Below are 23,582 nucleotides of genomic sequence, written 5' to 3'. Positions count from 1 at the left end.
AAATCTTTCATTTTTCGCATGTATTCGTAAAAGCTCTTGGAAAATGTGCAACTGTGTGTATGTGAATTCAACCTGCAAGTCAACTGATTTTCTGCCGAGGTGCCTCCTGAAGAAGCCAGCATGTTGGGCTGCTGCTTCCAATGTGGCTTTGGGCTCCTCTGAACAGAAAACAGCCGCTCTCCATCCCTCGGGGCAGCGTTAAGTGTCACTTGCACCTTCTCCTGCTGAGTTTCTGTCCTCTCAATCTCCACCTACCGCAGTCCTTGTGGAGCTGGCTGAGTGTCTGACTGCGTCAGGATCTCCATCCCTCTCCTGAAGGTACCCGCAGGGATTTCTTCGCTGTTGGAGCGATGCCCTCGTCTAGCCCCCGGTGCAAGCTGTTGGCATGAGCTGCCTCTCGCCTTGCGACAGAAACGGGGGCAACGCACCTGCTTGGCTGCTTCGTGCTCAGCCTTCAGGCAATCTCCTGGGTTTATTTCCAGGCTCTGCAGCTGTTCTTTCTGCAAGCCAGGAGCAGGCAGGAACATAACTTGGCCAGATTGACTCTCCTGACTGTGTCCAAGCTGTTGCAGGGATGCTCCTTGTTTATTCTCTGCTGACCTGTTGTAACAAACCTGCGCGGTCCTGCCCAGCTGGGGACAGCAGGGAGCAAAGGGATCTTTGCCCAGCACTGGTCTCTGCATCAGTGTTGAACAGGACCGCAACAGTTTCTGGAATTTTACCAGTATTTTAGAGAGGAATTCTTCTCGATAAATAGAGAGGCAGGGATATTTCTGCTGCCCACGCTGGAAAACAAAAAGAATGTGCAAATCTAAAGTGTCAATGGGTCTTGTGCCTTCTAAAGTCAAACATCTCAAACACGCTGGTTACTTTTAAAACTTGGTAGTGAGACACAAAAGATGTGTATGGGCAGAAGCCTCTAGATGGGTTTGATTTGGGCAAGAACTGAATTTCTGTAGTGCTGGCTGTTTTTTCTCATGTTAGGGCTGCAAGGCTGGTTGAAAATTGTGCCAAGGCACAGCCCTGTTGAAGGAAATTTTAGGCACCTTCAGTGGTAGTTAGAGAGAAGGAAGCTGCAGTCTATGAAAAAGAGGCAATTCACTCCCAGGTAGAAATATTGACAAAAAATAATGGAGGTTTTAAAAATCCTGAGTGTCCTTAGGAAGTAACTGCAGGGAATCCTAAACTGTCATCTTCTCGGCATGGGACACTTAGCACGTGTGTTGGCACCATCCTTTGTGCATGGAGGACTGTCTTGGATGAAAATATCAGTTTTCTTCTGTTAAAAACTTGTATTTCTTCTCTGGGAGTGTTCCCATATGACCAGAGCGCTAAATGGGGGAGTTCTTGCCTTCCCTCTTGAAGGCGGTAGGGTGAACTCTTAAATAATAAAAATAAATCTCCTGGGGAGCCAAGCGAAGGGCTTTCTGGTCGATGTTATGTGAACATACTGCACAGTCTTTAAAAATACATGTTGTGTGTAGAGTGGTTCTCGTCTTCTGCAACCTGGCTGTAAGGAAAATACATGTGGTGCTTTGGTGGTTGGATTTTGGCTTTGTTTGCTTCAGTTTATAAATAAGTGCCAAGAAAATGAGTATTTTGTTGTGAAGATGTTTTCAAGGCCACGTATTTATTTTTTTTTAAAGAGAATCGTGGAAGACAAGCTGACAATTTAATGGTGCATGATGCACTAATAAAAATGTCTCTGTGGTTGCGTTTAATCCTTTAAAGGAGAGAAAAGAAACACAGTAGTTATCAGCATTCAAAAGGCAAGACGCAGGCTTAAACGTATGCAAAGCCTTGGAGAGAGACTGAAGAAATGTACTGACTATGTTGCAGAAAGCTTCTGACAGGCACATCACATCTTTGAAAGTAAGATTTGAATTATTAGAGCTGCCTTTGTTTATTAAATTGAGCCTCCAGCAAGAGGATTATAGGAAGAAATACCGTGCAGGCTCAAGTTGCGTTGGCATAAATTTTAATGGGCGATAAAATTTACTTTATTGAGCTAATTCAGTAAGAAAATTCAAATAGATTTTTAAATGGTCCAGGTGTGTATTGGATACCTAAAGAAATAGACTTGAAGTGCATGAATAAGCCTCCTTTTATGGAATCCAGTTTGCTTTTAGCAATGGGTAATCCTTTTAAAACAAGACTTCTTCAAGGCAAACTCCAACAGAAGAGTTTTTGTTTAATTTTAAATTGGGAATGCAAGGGAAGGATGCAGAGAGCTAATAAGAGAGTAATTATACACGCTATTGCCAAGTTGAGGAAGGGCAGAGACCATTAAAATGCCATTTTAGGAGTTAATTATATGGTGTTTCAAGTCGATGCTGGTGTCCTGATTTCTGTTTAATCCCCGTGTAGCATGTATTTAGGATGTTGTGTTCATGGCACCTGATTTCTATTTTAAGGAACTTTAGGCCACTGCATTATGAAATACTGTCAAACAAAAATATTCTTCCAGCTTCCACAGGGTTTGTACCTGTTGGATTTGATTAGGAAATATGCAAAAGCAATATAGGAGATGGAAAAACCTTAGCAAATACTCTGGGCCTGGCACACATACCATAAATAAAGCATTGCAGTGGAATTTGGTTAGTTAAATCTCTTCTGAAGCTCATTTAATAATTCCAAGCCTCTGCTACCGTTCAGATGTAGCCAGCTGTAATTTGTTTCAAGGTTAGTCTTTGACTTCTGTTTTATTAGCTTTTCAGTTTATATTCTTCCACTTGCGCAGTTTCTCGAGTCAAACTACATAATGGTTTAGCTAAAACTGGGATCCTTTAGATAGGGGCTTTAAATTGGAATTCTTCAGAAACGTTTAATGAAAGCTCTGCATGAGGCAGATGTCAGGATTTACTCTTCAATTGGGTAGGATTGTGGTGGGGAGAGCAGATTAGGCTCCTTTGCAGTTGATGTGCTGCCTAGAGGAAGTGACATTTATGCTCTTGATCCTTCAGTGATTCTGCATGTCAAGAGCTGAGCCTTGAAATTCGTCAGCAGTGCTGTCTTAAGAGCAGACAGGACTGAATAAGAGGATTTTTACAGATAGAGGGGAAAAAATTCAACTCCGATGGCTGTTGCAGATCCTTAAGTACTTCAATTTTTCCTTTTTTTTTTTTTTTCTCTCCACATCTCCCCTGTAGGAAATCTGAGAGGGAAATCACTTTAAATCACCACCTGATACATTTTTGAAGTTGAAAAATCTGAGATGCATTAGAATTCAGAGACCTCCCTTTGCTTAAGGTAAGAAAGGAGCAGATTCTCCCTGTTCCCTGCCTAATAAATGTCTGTATTCGGTTAACTCTCGGGCTGGAGTTTCTGTAATGTGTTTAAAATGTTTAGCCTGCTGTCGATGCCTAAATGGTTAACATCCATCCAATTTAATAACTCGCAGCTGCAGAAGGCATATGGCTGTGTGTTTACAGGAGGTGTCCTGGCAGTAAGCGGGCGCAGCCTGCCCAGAGGAAGGGAAGCAGGCTGCCTAGCGCGAGGACTCCACCAGCTTGTTTGTGCTGCTCGGGCAGAGATGAGCTGGTTGGTTTTGTTGTACAGCTGAAGGGCTGGTCGTGCCTAAAACCTCATTTTCAGAGGTTTTTATTTTTCCTCGTTTGGACGGTAAGTAAGCTCTGGTCACTTCTGAAGGATGCTGGGTGGGGAGGGGGGGAAATAGGGTGGAGATGTGGAAAAAATCTCACTTTGGAGAGGTAGTACTTGCATGAATTTCATGAAAGGTGAGACTTGGTGAGCTGTAGTTATGTTACCATGGTATCCATAAATTACTCCAGTGTGAGTGCTTGTAAGTATCAATGGTGAATTATTCCCGGTAAGGTGGTGCATGAGAACAGGTCTGCATGCTATTAGCCTAGCTGTTTGTTTTTATGTGAGAAGTATGTTAATTACCTTCTTTTGTATGTTGTATATAATTATCCATGCTGTAAGCATGAGCTGGGCAGCACAGAAGAGGCAGGATTTTTAACCTGTTGTACTTGCAGAGAGGCTTTGGGCTACTATATAAAATACACGTACTAAACTAAAGCTTGGCTTTCCATGACTAATTTTTAAGTGAAGTTTCTCCTCATGTTAAATTTAGTGATTATTTTTTTGTACTTGCACCACAAACTGGTAAAGAAAATGTTTATCTCGCTGTGCACAACCTTAGGAAACCGAATTCAAAAAGAGATGCCAAAACTGGAAGGTAGACAATCTCGTCTGGGGTTTCCAGTGTGCCTCCTGTGTTACAGCTGAAAGATAAAAGCTCTTTTGGAGCTGCTATACCAGACAAGTGATTTCAAAGCATTTCAAAATGATTAAAGGAAACTTTAAACTTCTGCCCAATAATTAATACATGCTGCTCTTCTGTGCTTAATCTGAAATTGGTAAGTTTTATTTTTCAGGCCTTTGCTGCTGAATTTGTTCAGCTTGGGGTGAGTACTTCTGTGAATCTGCCGAGGTTTATTTCAGAACTCGATGTACAAACGTCAAGCCTGCACTGGTGTATGTGATCTGTCATTTCCAATTACTTTGTGCAGCAGGACTGTCTCGGGCACAGAATGTTTGAAATTCTCTCATTACTTTTGAATGAGCAGAAAAGAGCATCTGTGTTAGCAATTAAAACCCCCAGTCAGAAGCAGGAAAAGAATTTTTAACTGGACAAACTCGTTTGGAAATTGAGGTGGTGTTTGCAAAAAAGCATCCATTTTGTGTTACTGCACTGTGCCTTTCTATCCTTTGTGCAGCTGGAGTAAAAAACAAACACGCTGAATCCCTTGTGGTGGGTTTTTTATCAGTTGCTTAAAATGTTCACCCTTCTATCGCTTGCTGTATTCTCCAAGTCTACTCCTGAATTGTTTGACTTGTCAAACTCATCATCCTTCCCAGACTTTTTCAAGCTCAACTGATCGTAGAATATGCTTTTTATTAACATTGAGGCAATAGAATCCAAGAGAATACTCCTGTTTAGTAGGGGAATAAAGTTTTGCTGCCAGGTTTTAAATATATATCCTCTTAAACATGCTTAGCAATCTGCTTATGTGAGCATCATGAGTTTTTATATTTAAAGTGAAGTGATTTTTTTTTTTTCTTTAGGATGAAAGTAGTTGAAGATCTGAATTGTGAGGGACAGATGAAATTAAGCCGCAGAAGCACTGATGGCAATCTACAAAGCTTTAATGTGTTAATGTAGTCTAGGCATTATACATATTTAGAAGCAGTCTAGATTGAATCCTGGAGAAGAAGCAGAGTTATTCATAGACTCCAGTCTTGATCGTGTTTTCCTGTAAGTGATGGATGGTATGAAACAGTGGTTTGAAGGAGATGCTAAAAATTATTTTGCTGCTGTTAGAACTGTATCGGATATTAATTGCCCCCAAGTTCAGTATTGGTTTAAAAAAATACGGAGGAGGGTGGTAGATGAAAGAATGATGTTTGCAGAATTTCCTAGCTTTGTGTAGACCTTTTTTTTACCTTCATGAATTATTCAGATCTTCAAGTTTGGTATATTGCTGTATTTAATATGTTTTAAATGACATTGCATCATTTAATATGGTGAAGGCGAAGATCTGGGTGGACTGATAATTAATCTGCCAGGGGGAACAGCATCAGAGAAGCTGTTGACATAGACTGAACAGTTTATTTTATACAAACAGGGAGCAGTTTAGCATCTGCTAAAAGGGTATTTGGATAGACCAGGACTGAGAAGCTTTCTGGAGCCAGTGTCTCTCTTCTAGTGCATTGCTTTGACTCTGGCTGGAGCCTCTGGATGCCCTGCAATATGAAGTAATAATTTATAGGCTGTCAGTGGGGTTGGAAAAGAATAAAGAATGAATGCTTTGAATTTCTAGATGATGCCTGTAGCATCCAGAAGAAAATAGGTTAGTATTAATTTTATTTGTATGCTTGAATATTGAACAGCTGTTGGACAGAAACTTTAGGAGAATACTTTGTTCCTGGCAGTGTAGGGTGTGGGGCTGTGCAGGTACAACTTCTTAAAGAAACTTTTAGAACATTGGTGAAAACAGAATGTTTTGTCTGTGTGTCACTTGTCTCACTTGCTACTAGAGGTGCCAGGTTACTACCGGCAGGAGCAACCCAGGTTACTACAGGCAGGAGCAACCCGCTGCCTGCACCCTTGTGGTAAATATGCCCGTGGATACCAGGTCATGTCTTTGAGTTTTCCATCAGTCTGTCTTTCATGTAACGTCTCCAGGTGAATATTCCCTTTCCAAAGCAGCAAGGGCCTTCTAGATTATTTTTGGAGGCTGACGCCCTTCTGTGAAGTCTTCTCATCTTTGCTGATGGCCTCAGTTAATGTTTCCAGATCTGGCTGTTAAATTAGCTTTTTCTGTAATAATTCTGTGATGGATTCTTATTCTACTTGTGCTTCAGCTGTAATAATTAGGATGAAGTCTTTATAGGTCGCTTGATCTGTCATATACTTAAATAACCGGGTCTGTGCATCTGTGGCACACCTGCTGAAGTTGAAGATCAGCTGTATCAGACCCCAGTAAAACGCAGGTGGCCTTCAGACTGCAGAGGAGCTTTCAGCTTTTTGGTTTATATTTCTGCTTTGTGTTAATTCAGCCTTCAGCTAACTTTTAACTAGCAGCATCTGAAAAACTGTTGTTTCAGACGGTTGTTCTGAGCTCCTTTCAAACAAGGGGGGTGTTTCAGTCCTGTGACCATCCTGGTGCTTCTGGGATCTGATGCACCATGGCTGAGTGGAAGGAGATCGTCACAGCGAGCCTGCTAATTGCTTCTTGAGTGACCTAGTTCCCTTGCTGGAAACAGATGCATAAGCTTTCCCTTCCTCCTCTGTATTTTATGATCGTGATAGAGTCTAGATTGGCACATCCAGCGCTGCTTCCCCAGCGGGGTGGTTTTTTTGTTTGATTTGTTGGTTGTTTTTTTTTTTTTTTTCTTCTCCAAAGGACCAGCTTCTGTTTGGAAATTTCCACAAGCTCAGTGTATTTTGTGTCGTTTCCCTGCGGAGGTGAGATGGGCTGTGTTTCGGGGGCTGTGCCCAAGCACGCCTTTCTGTAGCTACCCTGGAAATGTCACATCACCATATTTTATTACCTTAATGTGGGAATTTGTTTCTCCAAGCAGATGGCAAAAAGGTGGTTTGGTTAATTTGTACCTACTTGAAATAAGACCCTAAATGTGTGTTAAACCACTCATTTGTTAGGCTAGAGCGTATTACTGGTGGATAAGCAGTGAAGTTGGATTACAAGCTCAAAACCACTGAGAAACCGGGCAGGTATCTGTAACTAAACCAAAACCAGACAAAATGTTAAACTGGCTTACAGGTCTTGGAGCCTGCAAATAATCAGCCTTTACAAAGGAGGGTGTTGGCCATTTGCTCTGAGAAAAACTTGCCTAACAAAGAATTTTTCTGGTAAATTCAGCATTTCTCCTATAAAGTATCTCTCGTGCTGTTTGCTTGCAGACTTGGCTTGTAGGGTAGTATACATCTGATGGTCACTGAGATGACACCGGGCACATGCTAGCCTTTATTTGCCCAGCTGAGCACTGTTACGTGCTGCACCCAGCCTAGTACAAGTCCCGTGTCATCGGAGAAAGATCTGCCATTGCAGTCAAAAACTGGTCTTTCACTGTGTCCTTCACAGAAGGTGAAACTAGTTTTTTTTCTTGGAGAAATGCACCTGACAGGAGGGGTAAAATCACTTAATGATTAACTATTTCTAATTCTGTGAAACTTGCAACAAAATAGTGTTTGTTTTCTGCCCAACATTTTGGGATTTGTAGTGTGCTCTTTTGTAAGCATGTGGTTCTTCTCATGCTTTATCAGGTACCAGGCTCAGCAGAGATGGTTGTTAAATTCTACCACTGTCTTCTCATTGCCCGAGGAGTTAATAATGCCCTGGGTGTCCTGACAGGACTCGCTGCAGCCGCAAATCTTCCTTCATCTTCCCGCTTTGTCAGAGTGTCTCTGAGCATCGCCAAGCGGTATAAATCAAAGTGGAACTGGCCCAGTAGCCAGCTGAAGGCTCGGAAATGTTGCCGTGCCCTCTCCGAGAGTATCTCGGTGTTGCGTAAGCAGTTTCTCAACGGTGAGGGTTATACCTAATGGAACAAAAGGAAGCTGAGCTAACAAGAATAGCAAAAGGGAAAACAAAATATTTTTTGCTTGTGTGTTTCAGCTTTGATAGCCTTGTTCGTAACCCGATGTGCCCAAATCAAGATATTGAGAGTAGCTCGTGCTGCAGCCTCTAGCAGCAGGTCCCGGGCAGCTTCCTTTAGGTGTGAGGACCTCAGTGACTTCAGGTGTTGCTGTTGGGGGAGGTGAGGGGGGATATCCATCCGTCTTCTCTCTGGCAAAGTGCTCCTTAAATTTGACAACAGAAGTAGCACAACTTCCTGATACTGCGAGGAAATACTCTCGACGCAGAGTGTTTCAGTACATTTGTTGCATTGTGAGGTTTCCATTAGTGCCAACTAATTACATGGACCATGCTGCATTTGAGTTGCAATTACATTGACCGATGTACAATAATTAGCTTTAATACATGTTTCCGTGTGTAGGGGAGATTTAATTGCTTGCTGTTTTTTGACAAAGATATCGCTATTTTCCGTAATTGCATTTCCCCTGTCTTCTGGAAGTGACTCTCGAGAACTAGCAACCACTTGAATAGGAAGATACAGCCACTGACAATTTCTTTGAGAGGAAGGTGGCATTAGCATTCTCTCTGGCAGCTTTGCTAATGGCGTTTTGTACATCTTGCTCACAAGTAAATACTTTGTCTTCGCATCCATCTAACACCGTTAACCCTTACAAACGCCTTTCCTGTAACGCCTGCTTGCTCCAGCTAAAATGGAAATGCTTTTGGATCAAACTCATTGCTCTGCAGTAGCTTACATTAACGGAGTTAGTCTGCTTACACATCTTGATGGTCGCAGTTAACAAATTTTATACCGATCCACGTGTTTTCCGTGGCGGAGCGACGGCGCGGCAGCCCGCAGCCCTGGCTGCCTCTGGCCGGACGCTGGGGTGGGCAGACTGCGGTGATGGCTTCTCCTCTGCACCACCAGGAACCCACCCGCTTTGTGTCATGCCCGGCAGCCGGTGGTGTCAGCAATGCAAAGAGCAGAATAACCAGTAGTTTTAGCTTTACGTGCCTTTACTTGGTATCTTCCAGGCACCGTCTTTTCTGAAAATTATCGGCGAGGCTAGGAAAGAAGTCAAAAACGCTCTATTTGCATTATTAGTCAATGCTTATAATGCATAGAATAGAAATGCTTATAATGCGTAAAATAGAAATGCTTGTATATGCATAGAATACTAAATGCTTACGTTTCTGCTTAAAATGTTTACTTTGAAAATTCTTTTTATTTAAATTTTCAGCAAAGCTGCTAGCACAGAAACGCTATGAATCACTTTATCCCGTCTGTATATGCGGTCTCTTGCTGCAATGCATATTGCTGAATGTGTTCTGCATAAACAGTATAATCAGCGAAACTATTGTTAATGCTTAATTGCTAACTGGATCTTTGCATGTTTGCAGAATTTTTTGGCAATGCCACTGCCAGTTGCTCAAAAGAAAAAACTCCCCACAAAGAACCCACTTGTGAGTAAATTATGCTTGCAATGCTCCATTTGTCAGTGGCAGACCTATCATTAATAGTACAAACTTTTAAAAGTAACTAAGATGCAACAATAAAGCCACAACAGATATTAAATACATACTAAATAACTTGTGATAAAATTTCAGATAATGCTTTGAAGTGTATTGCTAATAAACCATTTTTACAGGGGTGTGATGAGTTCCATCTGTAGAGTGATTTAAGTGTCTTCATCGTAATAGTTCTTTTGCCTGTAGCGGTGTTATATCGTCAGGATTAATGATGAGGTACAGTGTCGTTTTCAGTCTCAACACATTTTTCTTGATATATTTTCATTAGATTAATGACCTCATTGTCGGATAGACATAACTTGTCTATAAAGCAATCGTTATGTTTGTATATAGACAGATTGATAAAGCTCTCCTCCCTTCGTGCTTGTTCTCCTTCTTTCTCTATTTCCTGTGTTCATCATCTTGCAAGTTGAAGAGCTGGGAACCGGGATAAACTGGTGCTGTGGACGCTGACTTTCACTGTGGTCACTCTTCTCAAGTACTGAAGTTTTCCTCTCTGCATTCGTTGGAGAGTAAGGTTTTGAGGTCAGCTCGTGCTGTTTCCAAATACCCTCGTCTGAATTTCCTATCTGGGGAACTGAGCTGAGTGTCTGAACTACGAGGATGCTCATAAAGTCTCTAAAAGGGAACCTGCTGAGTGAATTTTCATCAAGTGGAGATTTCCTTAAGCCTGTTGAGTGCTGGAGGCTTCACTCTGAATAGATTTAGCTGAGGTTAAACAGTTTATATTTTCTTATCTTTTTGGTAAAGATATTTTCATTTTGGTAAAAGCTCTTCCTCCAAAGAGGCAAAGCTATTCAAATCTTGAAACACTTAACATTTAACCTCTCTGACTGTTTGCAGAATAGTTAGAGACTTCTGGTCTCTAGAGTATCTTCTGATGACCTGAACATCTATAACTTTTGCTGTTCTGTAATAGCGAATAGTGCTAGTTGTTTTGTGAACCAGCAGGAGTTAACATAAAACATTATCATCAGAGGGTTGAAACAAGATACTAAAATATTCTACTGCCAGTTTAAAACTGGAACTACTCTCTTTTTCTAAAATCTGTGCAGCAAAACCAGATATTTATAATAATGTAAAAATAGGTAGAAGTAGTGCAGTTTGTATTTAGATGAGCGCTTGAACTGCTGCTGCAAAATGTGCTTTTTCTTGCTTTGATAATAAAAGGTCTTCTAGGAAAACTGAATAAAAGTAGTTCAGATCAGGAGGGAATATTTAATTGACTCCTCTTCTTCCCTGTTCCTCTGTCAATGAGTTGCGTGTTTCATGGTTTAGAGCAGACGGTGTGGAGAGGAGGGAGAAGGTTGGTGCTCGTGTAACTGGACTGCTTGGCAGCCTTCCTGTGTCAGTGGATTCTGTTAAGTATTTGTAACTTGTCTTTGCTGTGGAGAATATCTTCTGTGTGTTTTAAGTTTCTGCCCCAGTGTCTTAAGACAACACTTTTTGCCATTGGAAAATGTGTGGGTTTGGGAAAATAAAACAAACAAACATCAGTTTAGTCATAGACACCTCACTGGCTACAAGTCACATTTGGAAGGTCAAGGGCGCAGATCTGGAGTGAAGCGTAGGAGCGTGCTTGGAATTGGGTTTATCTTCAGAATGGTTGTGAAAAGGTTTGGGGTTGGCTTGGGGATTTTTGCTTGCAAATAGAATTTTTGCATGTGCTGATCGTTTTGGAGATACTTCGTACTGAAGGAATTCTGAATGATACTGGCCTTACTTAAATTTTAGGCTGTTCTTAAAGCTTCTTGAAGTTTGCTTTGCTTTTCCCCAAAATAACTAAGTGCTGTCATCCTTCCTGTTTGTTCCTTCTTTGAAATCCTCCTTGCTATTAAGCTCGTGGTAGCGATGCTGCCCACCTTTGCGGGGGAGAGGAGGCATTGGGCTTGTTGATGTTTCACAGCAGTTTATTTAAAATAGGAGAATCAACTCCTACTTCTGCAGAACAGAACTTGCGTTGGAAAAAACAGGTAAACCACAAAACCGAGTTTCTTTTAGCAACAGGAGCGGGTGCACGAAGTGGTGATGATTTAACCTGTTTGGGAAAGAGGAGAATATTTTCCTGCCAGTTCTGACTTGCTGTCCCAATGCATTATACGTGTTTGTACGAATACATATTTGTACATCATTTATTGACATGGGAGAGGTTGGTAGTTTACAGTCCATTAGATTCAGTCTCAGACCAGTGATCAAAGACCACACATCTATTGCAAATCGTTCCCTTTCCCCTGAAGTGCCGGGGGGAGATGGAGGGAATTGTGGCTTCTTTTTGCAGGAAAAGAACTGAATAAGAGAACTGCCTTTACCCTGCTTGTTTCATGTTAATAGCTGTTTTTTCATAAATGGAATTCTGTAAGAGGTAGTAGGTAAATCTTGGGATTCTGAGGGTTTACATTGTGCAGCTTCTGTGAAAATTTCATGAGGGTGTTGAATGCATCTTTGCTGATTTATATGGGGCTACACCAAATATTCGGTGTAAGTATTGAGGTCTAATTTAACTCTCCTGCCTTACTGACAGGGAGTTAGGAGGACTTGGTGTGCAGCTGCTCTGGGCCGGTGCCTGCCTGGATTTCAGCTGGAATACCAGTTCTCTTGGTATGGCCGACACCTCGATTCCCCGCTGGTACGGGGGAACTGCTTGCAGGCTTCAGGCAGGGACTGTCCTACAGGCACGTGGTAAAAATCTGCAATCCAGAAGTGAAATTGTGTTCTTCCTTAAGTCCGGTAGGTTAATTTGTGTAAAATAAGATGCAAGAAGAGAATAGAAGAAAAAAAAAATGTTGGGTTTGGGAGGTAGTGCAGAGAAAAGTCAGGAAGCGAAGATGCTTAGCTGAAGTTGGGCACATCTGCAGTCCATGGTGGTAAAATTGATCTGTTCCCGTAACCATGTCTCCACCAGAATCCCACAGCGTTTTGATTAACTTGCATGGCAAGCTGCAAGCCAATAAAAAGTCTACAATAAATGGAGCTGAAGAGTCAAAGATTAAAAAATGTGTGCTGATTTCCTTGAGGGTTTTTTCTGTTATATGGCTCTTCTTAAAACAAACTGCCTGCTTGGCCTGGGAAAAAGGGCAGAGCATCGCTGAGCGTGATCCTGCTGCCAGTGAAATGGTATTTTGGGCTGAAGGAGACAGTAGTTTTCTCCCCAACTACCCGTCTTTTTATAATATGTGATATTTTAAAAAGCAGAGGAGATCCAGCATCAGGTTACTGATCCTGGGGTGAGCTGCACATGCCAGGTGATAATAGTGTGATAGGCGCAAGGGTTTGGATGGGTGCAAATGTGATCCAAAAGCATCACGTGCAGCTAGGTCTTGAGCTCAGCTAATCTGGGACGTTCAGAAGCGTTTAGGGAGGAGAGTGAGTTAGGAGAATTTATTGACAGCAGCTGCTTGTATACTGAAATAGTTTAAAAATGACATCGTTGCTGTAGGGGCATCACAGCATCCTTGAGCACGAGAGTCTTTACTCGATGGCTGCATGATGTTTAGTCTCTCCTGATAGCACTGAAGGTATTAAGCCCCACAATCCCAGCCCAACAGCAGCTCCAAAAGCTCCTTCTCACATTTTTTAATGTGAAAATCCAACTGGGAGTACTGCTGGAGGGCCTGCAGCTAAAGTTAATCCAATCAAACTAAGAGCCTGTAGAGGAAATAGAAACCATCGTGTAGCCGCAGACCAAAGTCAGTCTGTGCTTGTTAGGATCGAGGTTATTCCACTGCCAGTTATTTCCCTTGAAACACAGGAAGTATCTGTTGTCCATGTCTTTTGTTTAACGATATTGCTAGACACTATGGTTGACTCTGGGGTTTTTTTGCATGAGACTGATCCCAAGCAGAAAGATTATGTTGTCAAGAGCAATAAGTTCGGGTTGCAGCTTTCTATTCTGTGGGCTGCTCGGAGGTTGAAGAAATTTGAGTGCCGCTTCTAAAAGAATAGCGAGTATCCTGTTATAAGATTATTATTTGGTGTGTTGCAACAGGAAGAACAGCTAAAATCTATCTTGAGAAGTGGAGCCAAAGGAGATCGTTAGAGACTCCCTCTGGATTAACGTTGACTGTAAATCTGCATTTGGAGCTGAGCATTGTCTCTTTGTAAATTCTTTTCTTTTCTGACTATGAGAAACTGCAGTCAAGACATCTTCAGTCCCCTAATTATTGAGGTGGAAGCAGGGAGGAGTCTTAGTTACAAGGCTAATGGAGAACAGAGTTCCATAAGGAAGAAGGGTTGTGTATAATCAGGATATTTGTGTAAGTTCACAATTTCTGGGGTGCCAGGACTCGTTATGGTTAGTGCCCAGCGAGCCAGGGTGTGATGGGAGGGACTGTGCAAACTTCATCGAGAAGCTGCTCAATCTTTCATAGCAAACCAAGGATTTTGCATGTGGGCAAAGAGCCGCCTTCTGCAAATAAACTTTATCAAAAGCCTATTCTATCCGAATGGAAATGACGCAAGCCTCATCTCCTGAATCTATTGTGAATCCAAGGAGTTTGGAGCCATTTCATCTGTTTTTTTTTCTAGCCTGTGAGAAGCAGCTCAGTGCAGCTGTGCCTCCAGCTCCCTCCGAGGCTCGAGGTCCGGTGCGTGGGAGGGTGCGTGGCCTCCTGCCCTGGGCACCCCCCGGGAGGGCTGTCCGCACGCTGCTGGGTCCTCGCTCTCTGCACATTGCAGGAACAATCCATCCCCTTGTTGCAACCATCTCCTGAACCCCCTGAGGGCTGTCACTTGGGAGAGCAAAACCCAAACCCACCTCATCCCCACAGAAGCAGAGTGGTCCCTCTCATAATTAGGAGAAGGTGGCAGGAGATAGCAAAATCCGACTCTGTTGTGCTCCCACAAAAATGAGAAATAGGTATGTGACATCCACGAGCTAGCAGGGCAAGTCCTAGGCTTAATGTCCAGAGACAGACCAGCAGAAAAATATTTGACACCTTGGGAACTGCTTGTTCACTTCCACTTCTTATGTTCCAGGATATCCAGTTTAAGTCGAACATTTTTTTGCCTTTTTTATCTTGAAAGGATGATACTCTTTTCTTTTTCAGGATTGAATTACTGTGTCTTGAGGTTGAGCTAGAGAAGGGAGACTTGCTTTGAAAGCGAGAGTTTAATTGATCGTTAGGACTTTTTTGTTAGGTTAAGCCTGAGTTAACCTAAATTCTAAAACACAAACTGAGAAGATTTAGCCACCAGAATGTGTGCAGACCTTTTTTGCCACAGTACAAACTGATACTTTACAGCTTCCACTTTAAGCTGTTAGACAAACTGAATAGAGCCATTATTGTAACATCTATCCTCCATTAACTGTTTCTAAAGGTTGTAAAGCACAGTGAAATAATCTTTTTTTTTTTCTTATTTCAATACAATTATTACCTCTTTACTAGTGAATGACATGAAAAAAGGAGTTTCTGGAGGGGATGCATGCACACACTTCTGTAAGGCTGCCTCTCCTAAGGACAAACCACTTAAACTTGCTGAAGTCCCATTAGACTGGCATGAAATTAAATCAACTGCTCCAGGAAATGACATAAATAGTCAAAAAAACCCCAAACAAACAACCCAAACAGCATTGTCTGATTATAACAACTGGTTTTGATATGCAAACAGGGGAGCAGAGCCTGTGTCTGTAGAGATGTGGAATGATGATGCCTGGCCTTGATGAGGGTTCTGGGAACGTGCCTTTGCAAAGCGGTGCTGTGGATCTGTCCCTGCTGCTGTCCCATGAACCCCCCGTGTGCTGGAGCGGTACCCGGAGCAGGTCAGGGCTCTGGCTCCATCTCCAGAAATGCTGAGCAGAGCACAGGGGTTGCTTCATGTCCTGCAGCCTGTAAGCCACTTCCATACCTATACCCATCCCGTGGTGATTTTTGTCACGAGAGCTGCTAGAGTTTAATTTGCAATGCAGTATAACATCTAGGTACTTAAAAAAAACCAACCAAACAAACAAAACCCCAAACCCATCCTGTTTAGTGGGACAACTTCTGTCTTCTCATTGTGCAGTTGGTTAGTCCAGTCTAAATAACTTGCATTTGTTGAATTTTTCTTTTCCAGACCACTTAGTTTATTAAGCATCCTATTTTCCACCGTTCTTCATGTTTTCCAAGCTTTGCAGATATACAGGATGATAGAGACAATAATCACTGTTAGTGAAAAACATTCAACAGAAGCAGAAAAGTCCCGCAGACGCTGCTCTGTGCCCTTCCACTCGCTGCTTTAGCTGGTGATCTCCAGGAGCGGTCGCTTCCCAGGGCCCTTCTGCACCCACCGGCTGGAGCAGCGGCTCGTGCGCAGCGTCCGTCCCTGCCTTGCCTGTGAAAATGCCTCCATGTTCATCTAGTTTGATGCAACTCGGTGTTGCTGCTCTTGGGCAGATCGTACCCGCCTCTGGGACTTGTTCCTGGTGGGGTGGAGTGGCTGCTTAGGCTTGTTTTGGTTTTAGTTTTAAAAGTGTGGGTTTAAATCGTGGAGGAGATACTCCTGTCTATAAATATTAGAAGAACTGAGATCCTGATGCTTAAAATATTGGGGTAGAACGCTTACAAAATGTGAATTTATTTTCAAGTAGGGATAGGCATAAAAAAGTCACAAAAATGAAGAATTTGGCACTACAGCAGAATTTTAAAGTCTGGTATTTCCTGCTGTCTTTAAGAATGAAGTCTGTTGTTTGCTCCAGCTGGCAAAACTATTTAAACTTAGATGTGGCCTTTCCGAGCAGAGCTGGAGAATAGATAGGCATGTGGTATCCCCCAGCCAGGTCCCTGCATTTGATCTCTGATCCTGCATTGTGGCTCTGGTCCCCCTGAATAAGAAGTCTGAAGATTTTGCAATTCTGTTTCCTTACAAAGAAAAGCTGTTTCGACTGATCAACTTCAAATTAGATTTTGTTTGCTAGAATTTTAAAGCTATAAATCCTGCCAAGCCTGCATTAGGTTCTGTGTTGGGCGTACAAGGCTGTAATAATTGTAGGTACGCATTCCAGTTTTGTTGGAAGCAAAGAACCAAAGAATCTCGGAAATCAGCAGAAAACAGGAGCCATGGACAAAAATACTCCATCTCTCCCCATGCAACAACAGTTCTTTGCACTTTACTGACCTGCGTGTCTTCCTGAAGAGAGAAATCTTCTCTGAAAACATTTTATCTCTTCTCAGCAGTCGTCCTGACCTTTCCTTTCACTGGTAATTCTTTTTGTCTATTGGATGTTTAATAGTAATCGCCTCCTGTACTTAGATAATTCACTGTCATAGCTATACAAAATAATTCAGGGCCAAAGCAGTTTGCTATCAAGTCGCTTTCAGCATGCTTTTATATCGCTTCTAATTTTGTTCTGCCCTCCTTTTTCATCAACTCTTCTAAGGAGCTGAAAAGTAGGATGAAAAAAGGTAAAATAAAAGGATATCTCTATTTTAGGCCTTATTACATGCCTGTATGCATTCATGGGCTGTATTCTAAAAAACAGAATTAAAGTTACTATTGTGCCTGATGTGAAAGCTAGCTCAGCCTTTGTGGTGAACTTCAATAAAAACAGGATTTGTACGTTATCTTGGTCTCCCCAGTACCCAGCGCTGCTGCCTCCGAGTAATCTCTGGCGTGCTGAATATGGAAAAAATCTAGAAACAGAAGGTTTCCAAACACATTTGCCAGGGTTAATGCCAGAGTCTAAACATAAACTCTGCTGGGACAGACTGTTACTTGGAGAATGAAGTGCCAGACTGAGCTTGATTTGAAGGATTAGGGAAGGAAACTCAGCACCTCTCCCCAGAAATAGAAGTCTCGTGGATCGGAAACGCTGCTGCTGGGTGTTCGCTCTTCTGCTTCGACGCTGTTCCCCGTTATCTGCAGCTTCGACGCGTTACCTGGTGCGTATATTTTCGTGTACTGATCCTCAGGCAGCAGCAGTTGAGAAGCAGGGCCGTGCACAGGCACTGCTTTATTTCCGCATCAGCCGGACGCTCCTGGTGCCCGTCGGCGTCAGTTTACACAGCCAGGCCGTGTCTAAGCCAGGCTGTAAAGCCCAGAGGTGGCCGTCGCCGAGGTCTCTGCCTTCTCTATTTCTTGTTCAAACCATCACGTGTGGAAAACTTTATGCTTTATGTTGCTGCTTAGCTTGTGTTTGCCAATATTGAGGTTCACTAATATATTATATGATGTGCTTTGAGGAAAAGTATTTTCAGTGGGATTTTTTTGAAGTGAACACCATGAGAAAATATCTGTGAAAGCAACTGTAATCAAAGCTTCAAAATTTCCCAGCAAAATCCCTTTAACAAAGTGTTTGAGCAGCATTGCTTATTGTCCAGGTTGTTGTCTTTAGAAATAGTTGGTGAAACAGCAGAATTTAGCTGAAAATTCTGCTGTTGAATAACTACCACCAGTTACTGGAGAAGCATCAGTACAGAGCGCCAGGGTTTTGCTAAGCAAGAGAAATGCGGCATTTTTAGCCAGTTCGTCTAACTTAAACCAGATTTTATTTCTCTGCTATAAGCAGTGTTACTTCCTTAACCTCTGCTTTTTGCATAGTGAAAGAAAAAGCCTTCAGAGTAGTATGTAAGAGTATGGTTGTGAATGCTTTACGCCAGTAATGAACTGTAAACATCAGTGAACTAAAACTGGGGGGGGGGTTGGGCTTCCCAGAGGTCTGGGGTTTCAGGGGAGCGCTTAGAAGCAGGGCGCCAGGGAACTGCTAATGCATTGACTGCTCTGACGCTGGCTCTTGCAGCACTGTCGTTTGCAGAATGTGCATCCATCACTTACTGGAAGGTAAGTTATGAGTAACTGCAGAAATTACACGAAGCTCACTAGCAATTGCTAAACGAAAACATGCTCTGGTGAAGAGGGTGGATCGTGTCTGCCAAGTTCATCTGCTTGATAGGAACGGTGTAATTTTTAGGGCAAGGTTTGCAAACTCTCCAAAGTCTTGTGCCCACTCCTTTTAAATGGTGGCACTGTTCAGACTAGAAGGGTTCTTCTATTTTTATTTGAAGGCTGCATGCGAGCAGGCACGCCAAATACTTGCCAGCTGTCCAAGCTGTAATTTGGAGCACACTTTGTATTGAATTCTTGTAGGTGTTGTAATGAGTTGGCAGCAGAAGTGCCTGCATCTCTGTCCGCTCTGTTACTGTCCGTGAAACCCTGTCAGGAAAGAAAACACCCCTCCGTCTTTCCCTCTAAAATGTGTATTGTGTATCAGGCTGCTTAACAGCAGGAAAAAAATGATGATGTTCTAAATAATCGGGATTTTTTAGTGGAAACTCCTAGAGGGAACCTGGTAGGGAAGAAATGAAAAGCACAAAGAGAACTTGGGGCTTTCTGGGCAGCAAGAAGAGTCACCGGGTCTTACGTGGTCGGGGTCACTGAGCTGTGCTGCCTCTGTTGGCACCAGGGTAAAAGATTTGCCTTTGCTGTTCATGTAAAAGGTCTCCTGGAGCATATGCTGAGAGAAAAACAGATAAACACGGCTTTTCAGAACGAAGGAAGCTAGTGCTGCTTTGGCTGCACGATACTTACAGCCATTATTTCCCAATTCATTAGGAAAGCAAAGGAAATGGAGAGCTTAACTGCGAGCTGGCTCGGTGTCATGTCATTTGGTGAAAGAATTTAGCTGCAGAATATAGTTGCTAATGTGTACGTGACTGCATGAGACAACTTTCAAGGATTTCTGAGAAGCCAGTAGAATGTAAAGCGATAGTGAAAAATGTCATTTTGATCCTAGGTTATGCGTTCACTTGCCATTAATTTTCAGGGAAAACACACCCGCTTGCGCAATCAGCAGCAGCGATGCTCTGCACCAGCAGCCAGGCGGAGAGGGGTGCTTTTGAGCTTGCCCTCTCTTCAAAACTGACGGAAACCAAGCTTCAGGCTTTGCGTTTTAGTTCATGCAGTCTATGTTTTCAGCAGAGACTGGTAAGCAGCCAGTAAGGGACCCACAACCAGATCGGGGTAGCCCTGTGTGACGTGCAAAGCTTGTCCTGAAGTGGGCAATAATATCAGGCTGCGTGAAAGAAGACATGGCGCTTTTGTTTTGTTAAAGCTGCTTTGTTTAAGCACAGGGTTGATGTTTTTATTTCCGTTCTGTTGCTATAAGCTATAGATATGCAAAGATATATAACCTCATGATGCATGGCTAGATGCTTTGTCCTGCGTTGCTGTGGTCTGTGCACCTTAAACACTGGGGTTTTTTGTACAATTCCTAAATCCAGCCTGGAATTATGTATCTGTGTCTTGAAAAGCAAGGGTTTTTCTTCTCTAAAAGACCCTTGAAACTTTACTCCAGGTGTGTAGGTTTGATAGCTGTTCACCATGCTGTGAAAAGGGAAGCAGGAGGGGAAAACTATGCTTTTTATTTTTCTGTTACCAACCTAAAGATGTACGAGCGTAACGTTGAGCTGCAGAAAAGGATTTCCAAAGTAGATATGTTCTGACTTTTTAGGGCTAAATAGACCATGAGTTATGTGGCTTATCCTCTCTCCAGCGGTACAATCAAAATTTAAATTACTGCCGCTGTACTGGATCAGTCCGTGCATTGAAGGAATTTGGCCTTACATGCTGGCTGCCAGCAGAAAGCTCAGATCTGAGCTGCCAGGCAGCGCGCGGCTGGGGTGGCAGGGACTGGGCGCTCCTGTCCCCTCTGTCCCCCACAGCACGTACCTTGGGACACTCGCGCCTTCCCTTCAATACCTGTCTGAGCATTATCCAGCTACTCAGAAAGCTACTATGTGACTGTTTAGATGTGTTATCTTCCTTTTTCATGTGATTTGACTATTCTTTGACTGTGGCTTAAATGTAAAATACCTTCCCACCTTTAAGATGAAGGTTAGAATAGTTTAAGCAGCTAGCAGGTACTGTCAGCAAACTTGTCTTGGGATATAAATCAACATATCAGTCCGTTAGAGGTAGTGCTGCCAAAAATATGTGTACACTTTATATGTTAACACATTTTCACAATTATCCTGCCTAACAGAGCTGGTACGTGGGTGTTTGGGGTATGATGTGTTGTGAGGATCACAGCTGTAACTGTAGCTGTTAAATGTTCTGTATCACGCTCATTCCAATAAGCAGTTAAAGTAACTTTCGGACAAAAATAACTTCTGAGCTCAGATGCTTATATTTTGGGAAAGGCAAACACTTGCAGAGAAAACCACAGTGCTGTTCAGGCAGAGCAGGTGCCCGTGCTTCCGTAGCACACGTATGCGAGAGAGCTGCTGCCAGAGCCCAGTGGGGATGGGGTTTTATAGCCATTGCCATTCTCTGTCATCAGTATAAAATGCTTATCTTTTTTAATAAGTCACTAACAAATAGGAGCTGACACGATAATGTAATAGTTGCCAGCGCTGATGATTAAATGTGACCTGTACGGAGACTGCAGGATTGGAGAAGCTGGTAACAGAGATACCGCGGAGGCTGTTTTTTAAGGACAAAAATGGTGTTGTTTCACATCGGTAAAACCATGTGTAAATTAATGTAAATAATTGGCCAAATTATGCTCTGAGGAACCTTTCAGATTGCTTGTACTCACTGCAGCTGAGGATCCAAGTAGTTTGAATGCTGGTTGTCCTCCCCTGCGGTGCCTCTGCTGTACCCTCCTCGGTTGGAGAGGCCAAAGCATCACCCCTGGCTTCCCAGCACCCCAGGGCCCGCCAGCTGCCGCGCGGAGGGAGCTGGGAGCTTCGGGAGAGGGCTGTGAGGAGGGACGTGTGCTTACTCTTAACTTCCTTGATGTGAAGTCTGCTTTCTCTTCAGGACTGTGATCAGATGCCTTGTTAGGAGGAAGTTGCTAATGATCCAGAGGAACAAAACGATCCAATTACTTGTTCTTGCCAGCCAGGCTGCACGGTGGGAAGGAGTAGATGATATGTCTATGTCTACAAAGCAGTGACTGCTGCCTGCAGTTGTCTTATTTAGATGGGTTTTTGTTTGCTCTGAACGATTAACCCCCAGTGAGACCTTTCTGGACGGTCCACTCATCACACCTCACCAAACAGCACTGTCAAGAAAAAGGCGTATGGGGCTTCCCCTGTTTGGTTTGTTGTATTTTTACTTCATGAAGACAAATAGTTAGAAAGATGTGGTTTACATTGTTCTAAGAAGGTAATGATGTGTTGCTGAGCGGAAAAACGGGCAGCTCTAACGCCTGTGCCTGGCAGTGCAATCCGAGCACAGACCTGTGCTGGCGCCTGTAAGTTAAATACAGTTGGCAGGTGCAGTTATTTTTCCCCGTAGGTCCCTGGGTTGCTGGAAAGCAGAACCGACAGTTCAGTTACTGCTTAAAGCTGCTGCACCTCACCCAACTCGCTGGGGGGTTTGCTGGGAGCTCCTCAGCCCCCCACCCGATCCCTGCAGCAGCCCAAGGCGATGGCTGCGTGTGCTGCCCCGCTCACCTCCCAGCAGCGTTCCCTCGGCGGTGGGGTACGCGCTCACAAAGGTGGAGACAACTGAAAAGGGGCTGAATTGGGGTATCCAGGAGAGGCAAGTCACAGCCGTCGCTTGTGCCGTCCACAGTACCACTACAGAAAAAGGGACGGGGGGTGCTGCCAAACCAGCGATGCGGTGGGCTGGGCTTCCCTGCCCCAAGAGAGCGCCCAGCTCCCTGAAATCATATCGCAAGGCTCCTCCTGAGAGGCTTCTTACAGCCCTTAATGCTGCCGTCTTGAGACTTGCTCAGGCATTGCTTTCAAAGCCTAAGTACAAGGCAGACTGATGAAATGGTTTTATGTTTTGCTTCATTTATCTGCATAGTAACAATATAATATTTGATAGCTTGGGAAGAGGCAGTGTAATGCCTCCGTAAGCAGCAGCTAGATTTTGGAGTTATTGTTTGTGCCATTAGTGAGGGGTTTAATAGCTTAATCCCTCTGGAAAGCAAGAAGATTTATTAGACTGTGCAGTAAATGGGCTCAGAATTACAGCAGCAAGTCCCTACTAACTGGTTTTCTTGATATGGCATAGAAGTATGATACACAAGTAACTATATCTTTAAAGTTTTGTAGTGATATTCTATACTAGACTTGCTAGAAAAACAAAGGCACCTTGATAGTCTCTTTGGTGCCTGAGGGCAGTGGCTGGGCCAAGCAGTTGTGCAAAGAAACACGGATAAAGCCATCGTTTGCAGTGCAGGACAAGTGAGGATCCCCCTAACATCTTAGAAAAAAAAATATTTTTTTCTATCTAGTTTAGATTACAATTACTCTTTGGGCTGTACTTGATTTTTTTTTTTTTTTCTTAATACAGGCAGATGAATACTTTTCAAAGTGTGCAGGAGTTGAGAAGAAAGAGCAGTGTTGGCTGTGTAGGACCAGCCATAACCAGATTTGTGTGTTCTGTTGACTACATCAACGTGCCTTCTTAAAGTTGTGCCTCTTACTATGGATTCAGAGAAAAGTCAAGGTTGCAGGGGACGTCTGGAGATCATCTAGCCCCACCTCCTGTTGAAAGCAGGGCTTAGACTAGATTATCCAGGGCCTTGTCGAGCCTTGAAGCAACTTGACCACTTTACTGTAATGAAGTGCGTAAGTTGGTTGGGGTTTTTTTTTTCAATTTTACAATATTTTTTTCCAATTTTAGATCATAAAACATTCCTGATTGCATGACAGTCAGAGGTCTGTGAGTCACTAAAATCCTGCTCCCGTGTAGGGAAATAGTTTGCTCAAACCTGGGTTAACTGTCTCACGTGCAGAGAAACGTCTGTCTGTCCAGAGGGCGGGAGAAGATGGCGATCCCGGGGCGAGGGTGGGCTGCTCTCACTCCCTATGTGTCTCAAGGCAGCAGCTAAACCTGTTTGAAAACCTTGCAAACTGTGTAGCTGCATGGATACCAGCACTGAAAGCGCCCAGTGCTGAAATTAGATGCAAATCTCAGTTTCTAATAAGAAATGATAACATCAGTATCCACAGAAAAGGACTTTGACTTTTTGAATTAACTGTTAGATAGCCACAG

The 23,582-nt window shown here is 43.1% G+C and overlaps 1 protein-coding gene across 5 annotated transcripts in view; it reads left to right on the top strand.

Annotated features, from left to right (window-relative positions):
• Nucleotides 1-23,582, top strand: part of GLCE (glucuronic acid epimerase) — a 55,527-nt gene that overhangs the window by 14,871 nt on the left and 17,074 nt on the right. For 2 of the 5 annotated variants that reach the window (XM_074880494.1, XM_074880493.1), the window contains exon 2: nt 3,150-3,249. The exons of 1 other annotated variant lie outside the window; for it this stretch is intronic. The gene's annotated coding sequence lies outside the window, so the exon portion shown is untranslated. Of the gene's footprint in view, nt 1-2,944; nt 3,250-3,431; nt 3,622-17,497; nt 17,513-23,582 lie in introns of those variants that run through there. 2 more of the 5 variants (XM_074880495.1, XM_074880496.1) reach the window with 2 other exon arrangements.

The sequence above is a fragment of the Strix uralensis genome, chromosome 11 (assembly GCF_047716275.1).
Source record: "Strix uralensis isolate ZFMK-TIS-50842 chromosome 11, bStrUra1, whole genome shotgun sequence".
NCBI classification, from domain to species: Eukaryota; Metazoa; Chordata; class Aves; order Strigiformes; family Strigidae; genus Strix; species Strix uralensis.
The sequence above is the reverse complement of the archived record's forward strand: the minus strand, read 5'-3'. Positions and strand labels throughout refer to the sequence as shown.